Genomic DNA, 13,198 nt, shown 5'->3' with positions numbered 1-13,198 from the left:
TTATGCTATTCATCTTAATACCTCTTTACTACTGCTATTCTCTTCTCTATATTACATTCATAGCAAGGGTTATATGCGATTATTCTTTTAAAATAATGCTGGGCAGAAGTAGCTCATGCTTGTAATCCTAGCTACTCAGGAGGCTGAGAACTAAGGACTGTGGTTCAAAGCCAGCCTGGGCAGGAAAGTCCTTGAAACTCTTATCTCCAATTAATCACCCAAAATCAGGAAACAGGTGTGGCTCAAGTGGTAGAGTGCTAGTCTTGAGCAAAAAAGCTATCAGTACTCAGACCCTGAGTTCAAGCCCCAGTTAAAAGCACACAAACAACAACAAAAAAATACCATATAATAGTTCAGATATATAAAAATATAAAGAATAGGTATTTATATATTCACAAACTTAGTTGAAGTAAAATTTAAGTTTTATAAAATGTGTTCCAGAATTTGTTTTATTGACATTCACTCTTTCATTTGTGATATTTACCTGTTACTATATAGATCTAGTTCATTCTCTTTCATTGTTACATGGAATTCCATTAAGTAAATACATCACAATATTTTCATTCTCTTCTTGACAGACATTTGGGCTAGCTGGAATTTTTTTTACTATAACAATGATGCATGAATTTTTTTTTTTTGGGTCCAGTCGTGGGGCCTGAACTCTGAGCCTGGGCACTGTCCCTCAGCTCTTCAGCTCAAGGCTAGCACTCTACCACCTGAGCCACAGCGCCACTTCCGGCTTTTTTTCTTTTTGCTTATGTGGTGCTGAGGAATTGAACCCAGGGCCCTCAGGCATGCAAGGCAAGCGCTCTACCACTGAGCCACCTTCCCAGCCCGTGCATGAATATTTTTATGTGTTTATTTTGCCAGTCTTGAGTCCTGGACACTGTTCCTGAGCTTTAATTTAATTTATTTTTTTTTCTATTCCAACCCCAAGAGTTGTTTTGAGGCAGAAAGATAAAAGAAGTCATAAACATGAGATCCATATATAATGTTCAATATTCTAGAAGATGCATTTTAAAAAGGTAAAACTAAATGGGCAAAATTAATATTTAACTCAATATGTCAAAATACTACTTTAGTAGGTAGTCAGTATAAAATTATTTAATTTCAATTTTAACTTTTTTCAGAACTGAGTGATTCAAATCACCTGTGTATTTTTCACTCACACAATACATCTCAGCTGAGCTTTTATTTTTATTTTAGCTCAAGACTAGCTTTCTACCATTTGAGCCATAGTTCTACTTCTAGCTTTGAGAGATAGAGTCTCACTTTCCTGCCCAGCCTGGCTTTGAACTGTGATCCTTGTATCTCAGCCTCCTTAGTAGCTATGATTATAGGCATGAGCCCTTAGCACTCAGATATATATGATATGTCTCTTTCAAATATGATACTTTGAATTTACATAGGGCATATACATAGGCATGAACTGCTGGATGAGTTGTAGGTTATGTGCATTTTAATTTCAACAGATATTGCCAAATTGTTTTGCTCTGTAGTTGTACAATTTCTGTTTATGGTCATCAATTTATTAGTGTATATTAATTTTACAAAGTAATAGATTTTATAATAGTGTTCCTCAATCTTATTCATCCTTTCTCTTTCTTTTATCTCCTCTTTTGATTCTCCCTCCTCCAAAATTGGCTTGCTTCTATTTTCATCACATAAAAAAATCTAGATCCATAAATGGGAGAAAATGTAATATTTGTCTTTTTAGGTTTAGCTTTCTGCACTTAATATGATCTTGAGTTCTATTAGTTTCCCTTCAAATAACATAATAGCTGTTCAATTTCTATTCTGATCAGTAGTATCTAAGAGTTCTTTCAATTTCACATCCCTACCAATATTTGGTATTATCAGACATCTTAATGTTTGCAAATCTGATAGGTATGAAATAGCATCTCATCAGAAATGTAATTTTCCTTTACCTAATTACTAGTGAATAGCTAATAAACATTAAAGTTGTCATGCCCTTTTTCTATCCATTTGTCTTTTCTAAACTATTTGTTTCTAAACTACTTTTTGGCTGTTAAATGTACTACATATACATTTTTCAACTTTGTTGTATATCTGTTCATTTAAAAATTAAGGCATTCGGGGGCTGGGAAGGTGGCTCAGTGGTAGCGCTCTTGCCTTGCATGCCTGAGGCCCTGGGTTCAATTCCTCAGCACCACATAAGCAAAAAGAAAAAACCTGGAAGTGGCACTGTGGCTCAAGTGGTAGAGTGCTAGCCTTGAGCTGAAGAGCTGAGGGACAATGCCCAGGCCCAGAGTTCAGGCCCCACAACCGGACCCCCCCAAAAAAATTAAGGCATTCTGATCACATATATGGGATATATGTGCACATCGGAGGGAAACTAGGAGGAGGACACAGAACAAGAGGGAAAGGGGAAAACATAGTACAATGGGGCCCATCAGCTGCACTGGACATTGATCAAAACAAACTAAGCAACTCAATGGCAGCAATGGGAGGGAGGGAATGAGTAGGAAACAGGGAACAGCTGACACTAAGCAAAAGGAAAGGAATGTACATATCACCCAATATGGAAGAAATAACTGTATTGTCAAAGCTCATAGAACTCATAAACTTTATAGACCATGATAGACAATTTGCCCTATGAAGGTTAGAATGTGTGACTTTAACCAAGTATCACTATCCCACAATACTGTGAAATTTGTGAAATTATATAATCACTTAATCACAATAAAGAATTTTCAAAAAATAAAAAAATTATGGCATTCATCTTTTTTTCTTTTGGCTAGTCATGGGGCTTGAACTCAGGGCCTGGTCTTTTCCCTAAGCTTTTGCACTCAAGGCTAGCACTCTACCACTTTGAGCCACAGTTCCACTTCCCATTTCTGGTGGTTAACTAGAAATAAGAGTCTCATGAACTTTACTGCTGGGGCTGGCTTTGATCCATGATCCTCAGAGCTCAGCCTCCTGATTAGTTAGGGTAACAGGTGAGCCACTGGCACTAGTTATAACATTCATCTTTGTCATAGTACATAGCTCAATGTCTAGCAGTTACTAGACATCAATAAATATATATTCAATGAATGAATAAAAATCTTAACAAACATAAAACTTATAGACAATATTTCTAATCTCATATATTCCATCAATTAGGAGTTATAACTATCTACATAAATTTTTATACTCTCAAATTCTTTTACTTTTGAATGACATGATTTAATATGGTTTGAAGACTTTCTGACATAGAAGGCATTATAAAATCAAGATTAGAAGCCTAAAATTGTAAATCACCTGTTCTCTTTTTAAATATTTTCAAGAACAATTTTGCTGGCTCTTCTGGCTTCTATTGTATTTTAACAGTAAATAATAGCTAAAATAGCCATATTTCCATTAATTTTGAATGCCCCAGAGGAAAAGTCTATGTAAGTATGAGTATAAAGGTATAATAAGTAAGAAAACACTTGGGAATATGCCTATAATAAGCCAATGAGCAATAGAATATATATATATATATATATGTATTCATGTATATATTTCAATTTTAAAAGTGAACAACTATTTATAGTAAAGATGAGCAGAAAAATAAAAGCAGCAGCTTTTATATACTTTGAAGCCTAAGAAAATTAATTCACGACAACTTTCAAGAGACTCAGCCAAAGGTTCAAATAGTACAGGGTTTTAAAAAGAAGGCCAGAGGAGATAATGTGCCATTCTGGACAAAATAAGAATTTCTGACACTAGCTATTTGCAATCATTTGTACATCATTTCCTCCATCTGCACCTCAGTTCATTATCAGAAAATAAATGACCTGGCACCCTAGCTGATAGGATTATTACAGACTTCAAAATCATAGGAAAATGTATATGGCAACATCCTTCAATACTATGCATCTGTAATTACCTATCCTTCCTCACCTTCTCTCTTCCCATTCTTACAGCAGCAACCCTGCAATCCCTAAGCAAAATTGCTTAGGGATTACCAACTTCACTGAGGTGGACATTGTATTAGCTTGTGAGAGCTACTGTATCAAACACCACAGACTGTCTGGTCTAAACATCAGAAATATTATTTCTTGAGTCTGAAGGCTCAAAATCCAAGACCAAAGTGTCTTCCGGGCCAATTTCTTCTGAGACCTCAATCCTTGCTTTATAGATGGTCATATCCCTCTGTCTTTACATGGTATTCTCTCTGAGTATTCCATGTCGAAAATATCTTCTCACAAGGACACCAGTCATTTAGGTCTAGAGCCTACACATGTGACTTCATTTTATATTCATTACCTTTTTTGTTTAATTTTGTTTTGAGAAGGTTCTGGGGCTTGAAATCAGGACCTGGCATTGTCCCTAAGCTTTTTTGCTCAAGGCAAGTGCTCTCTACCAATTAAGCGACAGTTCCACTTCTGGATTTTTAGTGGTTAATTGGAGATGAGAGTCTTATGGACTTTCCTGCAGGGGCTGGCTTTAAACTATGATCCTCAGATCTTAGTCTCCTGAGTAGCTTGGATTACAGGTGTGAGCCACCAGCTCCCGGCTTAATTATCTTTTTTAAGGCCTCATTTCTAAATATAGTCACATTCCAATATATTGGGGGTTAGAACTTCAACATATGAATTCATCCCATAAACAGATACATAGATATCACATCAAAACACAGCTATCATTACTAATGTACTTACTACAATGCAATATGCTTACCATATTTGACTCCCTTTGTAGGCTATGAATGCTTGCACAGTATGAATATTTCCTACTCTGTCTTTAAGTGACTATGGTCAAAGGACTATTCCAACAAACTACTGATAGCTGAATTTATAACTTTTACCAAGAAACAATTAGACTTGACCTATCCTAAAACTTACCTACCTGCAGTTTGAACTATTCTAAGGTTTTAAGAGAAAAGACAGATTTTCATTCTTATCATCCCAAAAGTATTTCTGCTCCCAAATTCCCATACTTTTTATTGCCCTTTCTTTTCTTGAATTATCTCTATTGAACTCTCCTAAGGTGATGAATTTGAAGACTACAAAGCTATTACATAAGTTAGTGAATTTTCCCTCTAACTCTGAATTTCTAAACTATTTATGCAGTTATGAAGCATTTGCTTGCCAAAGAGTTAAATACATCTTCCCTTCCCAGATAGTGAGCTTCTAGAGTAGTTTCTGAATGAACTACTAAAAGAGAAGTTGTCTTTAAAAATATGGGAGTGAGTAGGAAAAATAGTAGAGATACTGAGTACAGTTTTGGGCTTACCAGCTTTGAAGTAGAAATGGTTCACAGATGTTTATGAAGCTATCTATAGGTAACTAAATGTAAGACCTAATATGCAGAAGTAGCTTCACTATAGATAGATATTTGGGCAAAAAGTTTGCAGATGTTATTGGAACCCAAGTAAGTAAATGAGACTGTTAAGAGAATGCAGATAAAGTGTTTCAGCATAAAAGGAATTCCCATGGATGTGAAATGTTGCCACTTCAGCCTGCAAATTGCTGATTCTCATACCTTTGTCCATATTATCACCAATTAAGAAGACAGATAACCTTAATCAGAGCAGCCCAGAGTCTCTGCCACTTATTCTGCAATTTGGGAAATTTTCAAAGCCTTTAAATCTCAGTTTACTTGTAAAGAATGGAAACTATTATCTCCCCATGAATACTGAAAAATTGAGATAAGTACCAGTAGTAGTAAAAATAATATATATGAATACAACACATATAGCATTTCTACAATATGCTCTGCACATAATAAAAACTTTTTGAATTCACAACAATCTTGAGGTGCAATAATAAATACAATTATTATACTTATTTTTAGATAAGGAAATTGAGTCTTATTATTCACTGATAGAGATTAAAGATAGAATATAGTGAATTATAAGAGTGAGAAAGTTTGTATTTTGGTTAGATTTATTACAAGTCTAAATAGACTTAAATATAAAAGAAAAGAAGTTAGAAGAAAGAGGTTTAAGCAATGAAGATACATGGGGTCAGAAATTTAGCCTTCAGTAAAAGGAAGACGCAGGAAAACACAGGTACATTCTTTTAGTTAGTTTAGTTTTCTTGCAGGGGAAAAAGACAAGATACCTTTTAATGCAAATCTCCACCTTTTCTTTTAAGTAATAGGTGGGTGCAGGTGCTTGAATTGATAGGGGAAATTATGGTAGAATTATGGTTTGAATATGAAATGTCTACTACTGGTTCACATGTTGAACACTTGGTCTCCAGCTAATGGCACTATTTTGGAGATGAGTGAGGTGTAGTTGAAGAAAGTAGGTCATTGGGACCACCCATCTGAAGGTGATATCTGCCCCTAGTCCCTTTCTTGCTCTCTGCTTCCTGTCTACCAGGAAATAAACAGCATCCTCTACATATTCCTACTACCACAATGTATTGCCCATGCATATAGGGTTAAACAACCATGGACTGAATCCTCTGAAATGATGAATCCAAATAAATTCCTTTTTCAAATCAAAACATAAATTCCTCTTTTAAGGTGTTCTGTCAAATATTTTGTCACTGCAACAACAAAAACAATGAACTAAATCTGGGCTCATGCCCGTAATCCTAGCTAAGCTCTGAGGATAGCAGTTTGAAGCCAGCCCAGGAAGAAAAATTCTCTGGCTATTTATCTCCAGTTAACCACCAAAAAGCTAGAAGTGGGGCCGTGGCTCAAGTGGTGGAGGCTAACCTTGAGCAAGAAAGCTCAAGGACAGTACCCAGGCTATGAGTTCAAGCCCTCAGACTGATGCGCATGTGTGTATACACAAACCTAATATAAAAACAATGGTTGTATGGAAATGAGATTGCAACTGTGACTAAATCTCTGTGTGTACGTGCATGTGCATGTGTGTGTGTGTGTGTGTGTGTGTGTGTGTGTGTGTGTGTGTGTATGTGAGAGAGAGAGAGAGAGACAGAGAGAGACAGAGAGAGACAGAGAGAGACAGAGAGAGATCCTTAATTTATCTAGAATTAACTCCAAACCACACAGGTTCAGGTCTTTAATACAGTGGTCCAAGTCCATCTTTCTAACCACATACCCCATTATTGACTTACACAAATACAATACTTAAGATTGTAGCAGCTATTAATTTTTTTAACAAACATGTTGTGTAACTGACCTAGTTTGCACATCTACCTAAAATGTTATTTAATAATTTTTTTCTCCAAGGCCCAAAGAAAATTCTTAAATTCTTAAATATGTTTCTAGATGTTTAAAATGACTCCTAAAAATGACTCCTCTGAATTGCAAAACCACTCTTTTACTTCCCTTAGAGTACTTAGTATATTTTGCCTAATAATTTAGGTAGGCATAAAAAAGTTTCATTTTTGATGGCAGAACATAAATTTCTTAGAAACAGGTAAACAATAACATTTTTAAAATGTCAGTTGAGGGGCTGAAAAGATGGCTCAGTGGTAGAGCGCTTGCCTTGCATGCATGAGGCCCTGGGTTCAATTCCTCAGCACCATATAAGCAGAAAAAAAAAGCCGGAAGTGGTGCTATGGCTCAAGTGGTAGTGTGCTAGCCTTGAGCTGAAGAGCTGAGGGACAACGCCCAGGCCCAGAGTTTAGGCCCATGACCGGACCCCCCCCCAAAAAAAGTCAGTTGATTTTAGTGATTATACATTTATACATGTGTACATATGTATACATGTAATCTTTGTGATACCCTATAATAGAAATTTATATTTTACAGATACTAAAGCTCACTTAACCTAAGGAATTTAGTCCCAAGGCTAGTAAATGACAAAGCCTAAATCTGAATCCTGGCCATTCTAAATCCAAAGCAGAGGATCTTTCACTAGACTGCTCAGAAACCATGAGTGTAACCTCACTGGCTTATCTAATTATTTCCTATTTATTTACCAATCATTAGAGAAAAAGTCTTTGAAATTACCTGTTAGTAGAAAGAATTCAATGTGGGGAAATTTCCCCTCTCTTTCAAAACTAAGATCAAACTCTTCTAAGATGAAGAGATCAGTTAATACACACACACACACACACACACACACACACACACACACACACACACACACACACACACACACACACACACACACACACACACACACACACACACACACACACACACACACACACACACACGTTTTGCTTTATTGTGTTTAAAAATCCCTCTTCCTTTGAGGGTTTGTACCATCTGGATATCCCACTCACTCTACATCCTACCTCATCATCTGTTATCTACTACTCTAGTAATCCTCTATTTTTACTGCACCTGGGTCACAGTCTTCTTCTCTTCCCCATATCTCATCATACTAAATCACTTCACTATCCACACAGACTTCTTCAATATATATTAGCAGCACAATTCCTTGTCATACTTCACTAACCTTTGTTTCTGCTGTAGGTCACTACCCACACAGACCTAGCTGTTACCTACTCAACACCATATTAATATTAATGTATTAATATCCCCACGTCTGATCACAATCTGTTTTCCCCAGCTTACATGCACTAATCTGCTCATTGATCTAACTCAAGAAATTATAGTGTTCAAGTTCAAAATAACAAAATGCCCAATGTTTTCTTTCTCCATCAATGCTATTACCATCCTCCAACTCACCCAAGGCAACAATATTAACACCACATTAGACTCTTCATTCTCTTACCTGTACATCCAATTAACCACAGTCTCATAGGATTTGTATCAAATTCATCCTTTTGACCCTTTTAAAATGTTACTTGAAATCCTGATTTATAAAAAGAAAATCTTTCAGTGACTAAAATAAATCAACTATTTTTTAAGATATTTATGCACACAAGGTCTACAATGGCATGGCTTCTGCCTGCTTTCCCAACCTCACAGTTTGTTACTTTTTTATCTTTACTGTTATTTTTTCAGACTGCTGTAGTTCTTAATAGGAGCCATTCCCTTTCTCCTTTGGATCTTTTGATCATGCTGTTTTCTCTGTTTGAAATGAACCTTCTCTCATCTTTGCCTAGGTTACCCCTTACTATTTAAGTTTGGGGACAGGGGTTACCTCATCTCAGAGCCTTTCCTCAACTCAGCTAGTCTAAGAGTCCTCATTCTCTGGCAACCACAGCATCACAGGCACAAGTCTTACATTTTGTTCTGAGATGACCTATGTAATCATCCAATTTGCCATTTCCACAAGGATCAGAAAGTCTCTTATTCATCTGGTGACACACAGTAGGTACATAGGCTAAGACATGGTAAATTTAACTTTTCAACAGAATGATGCTTAATCACCATGTATAACATACTACTGTTAAATCCCTTTCAAAGGTGCTCTTCTGAATCTGTACAGTTCTATACAGATGGGTGTTACAAAAATTTACCCGACTTACACAAAAGCAAAGAACATTTACATAACATACCAGAAAATTTTAAAAATATGACACAAACTTCAAAAACACTGACCAACTTAAAAAGTAAAAACATAAAAACAAAGATTAAGAATCAATTCTGACTGCTAATACATGGTTGCCTAAAAAACTGAAACTTTAATTAGAGCTCAGAGGCTCAGAAATATCTACAAGGCCATCCTATCTCTACTGGGATTAAGAAATTATTAATTCACAGGGTTGCTTAGTCAGGGACTTAGAAAGTAACAGATATTTTTAAAAAATTCAACCACATATATCACCAGGGATAAATGACATTTTTAAAGTAAAAAACAATGTTGTTAAGTGAGCAAGAAAAAGTGTTCTTTTTTCATAGTAATCTGGGGCCTTCTGCTGGCAGTTAGAAAAGAGCAAAGGGTTCGATGTAATAAAGAATTTCCCTTTCCAGCCAAATATTAAATTGCAGTTTGGCACCAAAGTAGACCTCAATCCTCTTCAGAGTAAAAATAAGTTCTTTTATTTGCAATGGCATATTACACTTTATAAAACATTTTGATATACGTTAGCTCATTTGATGAAGTGTTTATAGACATTTTTTGAAGGGAAGAAAACCTGAAAGTCTCTGCAAAACAGGATCTTTTTTTTAAGCTGGGGTGAACAAACATTACTAGATTTTTTTTTCAAGTTCAAAACGACACAGAAATGAGGAAGAGAGTATTTTTTCTTTGTGTTTTGTTTTTTTTTCTTACTTAAGCAGATCAAATCGTTGGGCCCAAAGAGCTCTGCAAAAACTTACAAGGTTGTGTTTGTCTCCTTACTCAAATTAAGAAACGCTTCTCTAAAAGGGACAGGGGCAAATTATAGAGTTGATTTCAGAGAATGGATCTGAGAGCACAGGATATCAGGAGGAAATGAAGGAAGTGGAATTAATGAGGACAAAATTGATTATTCTCCAGCTATCTTAACAGCTATCCATATGGGAAAGGCACTAGAAAGATGAGAAGCAGCTGTTCATTTCCACCTAGAACCAAATCCATCCAGGAATGGAACGGGTTTCCCTGGGAGGAGATTAGCACCCCGTTACGGAGTATATAGCTGTCCAAACAGGTTTGTCAAATTGCTGGGGTGTTACATGGGATTCGCAAAGATACTTCGGCATGGGGTGCGAGAAAGAGATCCTGCATAACTCTCAATTCAAGTCCAATGGTGTCTGGGGTTCGCCCATGTGCAGGGCACCCTTTCATAGCGGTGCCCACGTGTCCCGCCCTCCTGGACACCTAGTCCACCTCCGTGTCCATGGCTCCCGCCCCCGATTGAGGTCTGAAACCTCCTGTCGCCGCCCGTTAGTGGCGGGATAGGGGCAGGTGGCACAGGAGTTATCCCGCCCCGGACGACAGGCTGCTGACAGCTCCCAGGTCCTGGATCCTCGTCTACCTGGACCAGGGACCCCGTTAGATATCCTGCCACCTCTGGCTTCAGGGCTGCCTGCTGACCCCAGCCCCAGCCCGCGGCCTGGACAGGGCGGCGGCGCTCTGCCTGCCGCCTGCCGCCCCTCCGAGGGGCCCCTAGCTTTGTGGCTAGCGGGCCCGCGTCCGTGGGCGTCCCTGCCGCGTTCAGGCCGCCAGCTGGACACTGAGGCCCCGAGCGGATGCGGCGGAGCCCCGGTCGCGCGGACACCGCCGGGGAAGGGCCGCGGCCGCGCAGGCCGCTAGACCGACAGCAGCCACAGCCCGGAGGCGCGAACGGCAGCAGCAGCGCAGGTCCCGCGCCGGCCGCTTGCGGTAGGCGGCTGCCGCCAGGCGGGCTGGCTGGCTCGGCAGGCGGCGGAGAGGCGCTTACCTGAGGGCAGCAGCTGCGCGGGGCGCCGGCGGCTCACTCTCTTCCCGCCGCCATGTTTCTGCTGCGCAGAGCGCGAGGGGACAACCAGGGAGGGGGCGGGAGGCGGCTCAGGAGAACGACGGGCAGGCGGGAGGGCGGCGGGGGTTCCACCGAGGAGGCGGCGGTGGCGGCGGCGGCAGCGGCCGAGGGGCGGGAGCGGGGGCTGCCGGGCCCCGCCCGCCAGCGCCTCCCGCCGGGAGGTGGCGCGCGCCGCGGCCGTTGGGCGCGCGCGGGAGGGTGGGGGGTGGGGTGGGGCAACGGAGCGATGCTGGGGGGGCGGTGCGCGTAGCGAGGGACCTGCCGGCCTGCCGCCTGGCGCTCCCCCCCCCCCCGGCCCCATTTAGCAGCTTCACGGACGGGTGAAGTGACGCCCGCGGAGGTTTCGGGGACTCGCGTTCGAGCGCCGCCTCTGCCCCGCCAGAGGCGGTGTGGCGACGTCAAGCGAGTTAACTTCGCACCTCCTAGTCAGGCCCTCTTCTCCGACGCGCTGCGCCGAAGGGTTGGTGTGAGGTGAAGTAAGTGAGCACGGGATGCACGCGGACCTGGTAAGTGGAAAGGCTTCTCCGCGGCTCCGGTCCCTCACGTCCACCTGTGGGCCGCGCACGGTGCCCCTCGCCGCACCACTGTGCTTCAGCGCAGCGAGGAATCTGAAGACCCGGGAGGTGGAGTTCCCGGACACGGTCCTGCCGCTCCCGGCTCCCGCTCGTGCCTGGCCCAGTGCTGATTCGCGCGCTGCAGGATGGTCAGCTCTGTCCCAGGAGGCATCCTGGACCAAACACACGCTGGCTCTGGAAGGAACCTGCAAAGGAAGCTCATCCTGGCAGAGGGAGGTGTCCAGGTGTGGCAGGGATGGCTGGCCCCAGGGACTGGAGTGCCAGATGTTGAGTGAGGATCTGGTGGTGCTGCTGCTGAACCTAACAGAGGAAAAGGGAACGAGAACATGGAAGGAGATCTTTGCAAGTTTAGATAAAGAGCTTTGGGTTTCTTTTCTAAGGCCAGTGGTTTGCACAGTGATATCTTAGGAGAATCCTTTTAGGGCCTAGTGAACTCAACGTCGTTGTGGTTGTTGTTTCCAATAACACCAAACGTTATTTGCTCCCCCCCCCCATCTCATTTTGAAAAAGTTACAGTGAAAAGTTTCATAGGATACATACTATCACCACCAATTAAAGCCAGGAACAGATTTTAGAATCCAGCTGTCTTCGTGTAAGCCAGGTGTTAGATGACATTAACACAAATGTAAAACACTCTTCATTCCTTTGGTCTTTAGAAAATACAGTTATTTTCACTTAGAAGTGCTTGTGTTGACATGTGATATGTTTATAACCATTAGTTAAGCAATTAATTAAACATGAATTAATTTATTGAGATAGGATCTCACTATGAGCCCAGGCTGGCCTCAAACTCATGATCCTCCTGCTTAGACTCCAGAATGCTGGGGATTACAACCATGAGACACCACTTCCAGTTTATTACTCTTTTAATGAATGCCTTTAAACTTCCTGGTTTAAATTGCATATAGTAAATGTTGGTGGAAGCCACAAACTGCATTTTTAAAAAAAAATCTACAAAGCCTTCAGTAATATTTTAAGACTGAAAAAGAGCACTGAGATCACAAGGTTTATAAATGCCTGCCTTAGGAGAATTTTAAGTAGGGAAGTGATCTCATCAGATTTACATTTCAGAAAGTGCTTTCAAGCCTCAGCTTAGTCCTGAGGGATTAGTTGGTGGCACAGAGAGACACTGAAGGCAGAGAAAGAGAGAAGGGTGAAAGCTCAGGGCAGGTAAGCCACAGAGCTGAGATCCAGGTGACTCCACACTTTTTATTTGGTATTGCTTTGTCACCTGACCAGTACCAAGACGGTGTCCTTTTTCCCACTTTGCCCCTTATAGAGAAGATTCTGCTATCACATGCTGTGAATGCTACCACTGTTTAAGCCCGACAATCACCTCGCCTTAGTGTCTACTTTCTGGGAACAGTCAAGCAGAGAGGCAGGTGAGGGGAAACAAAGGGGTGACCAATGACA

At 40.8% G+C, this 13,198-nt stretch overlaps 1 protein-coding gene across 1 annotated transcript in view; it reads right to left on the bottom strand.

Moving 5' to 3' along the window:
• Positions 1-11,292, bottom strand: part of LOC138837834 (polycomb protein SCMH1) — a 116,023-nt gene extending 104,731 nt beyond the window's left edge. Inside the window, exon 1 of the mRNA XM_070036832.1 lies at positions 11,133-11,292. The gene's annotated coding sequence lies outside the window, so the exon portion shown is untranslated. The remainder of the gene's footprint in view (positions 1-11,132) is intronic.
• Positions 11,293-13,198: the final 1,906 nt, after the last annotated feature.

Source organism: Dipodomys merriami, unplaced genomic scaffold (genome assembly GCF_024711535.1).
Source record: "Dipodomys merriami isolate MVZ:Mamm:240054 unplaced genomic scaffold, mDipMer1.0.p SCAF_277, whole genome shotgun sequence".
NCBI classification, from domain to species: domain Eukaryota; kingdom Metazoa; phylum Chordata; class Mammalia; order Rodentia; family Heteromyidae; genus Dipodomys; species Dipodomys merriami.
Note: the sequence above shows the minus strand (reverse complement) of the source record. Positions and strands in the feature narration are given on the sequence as shown.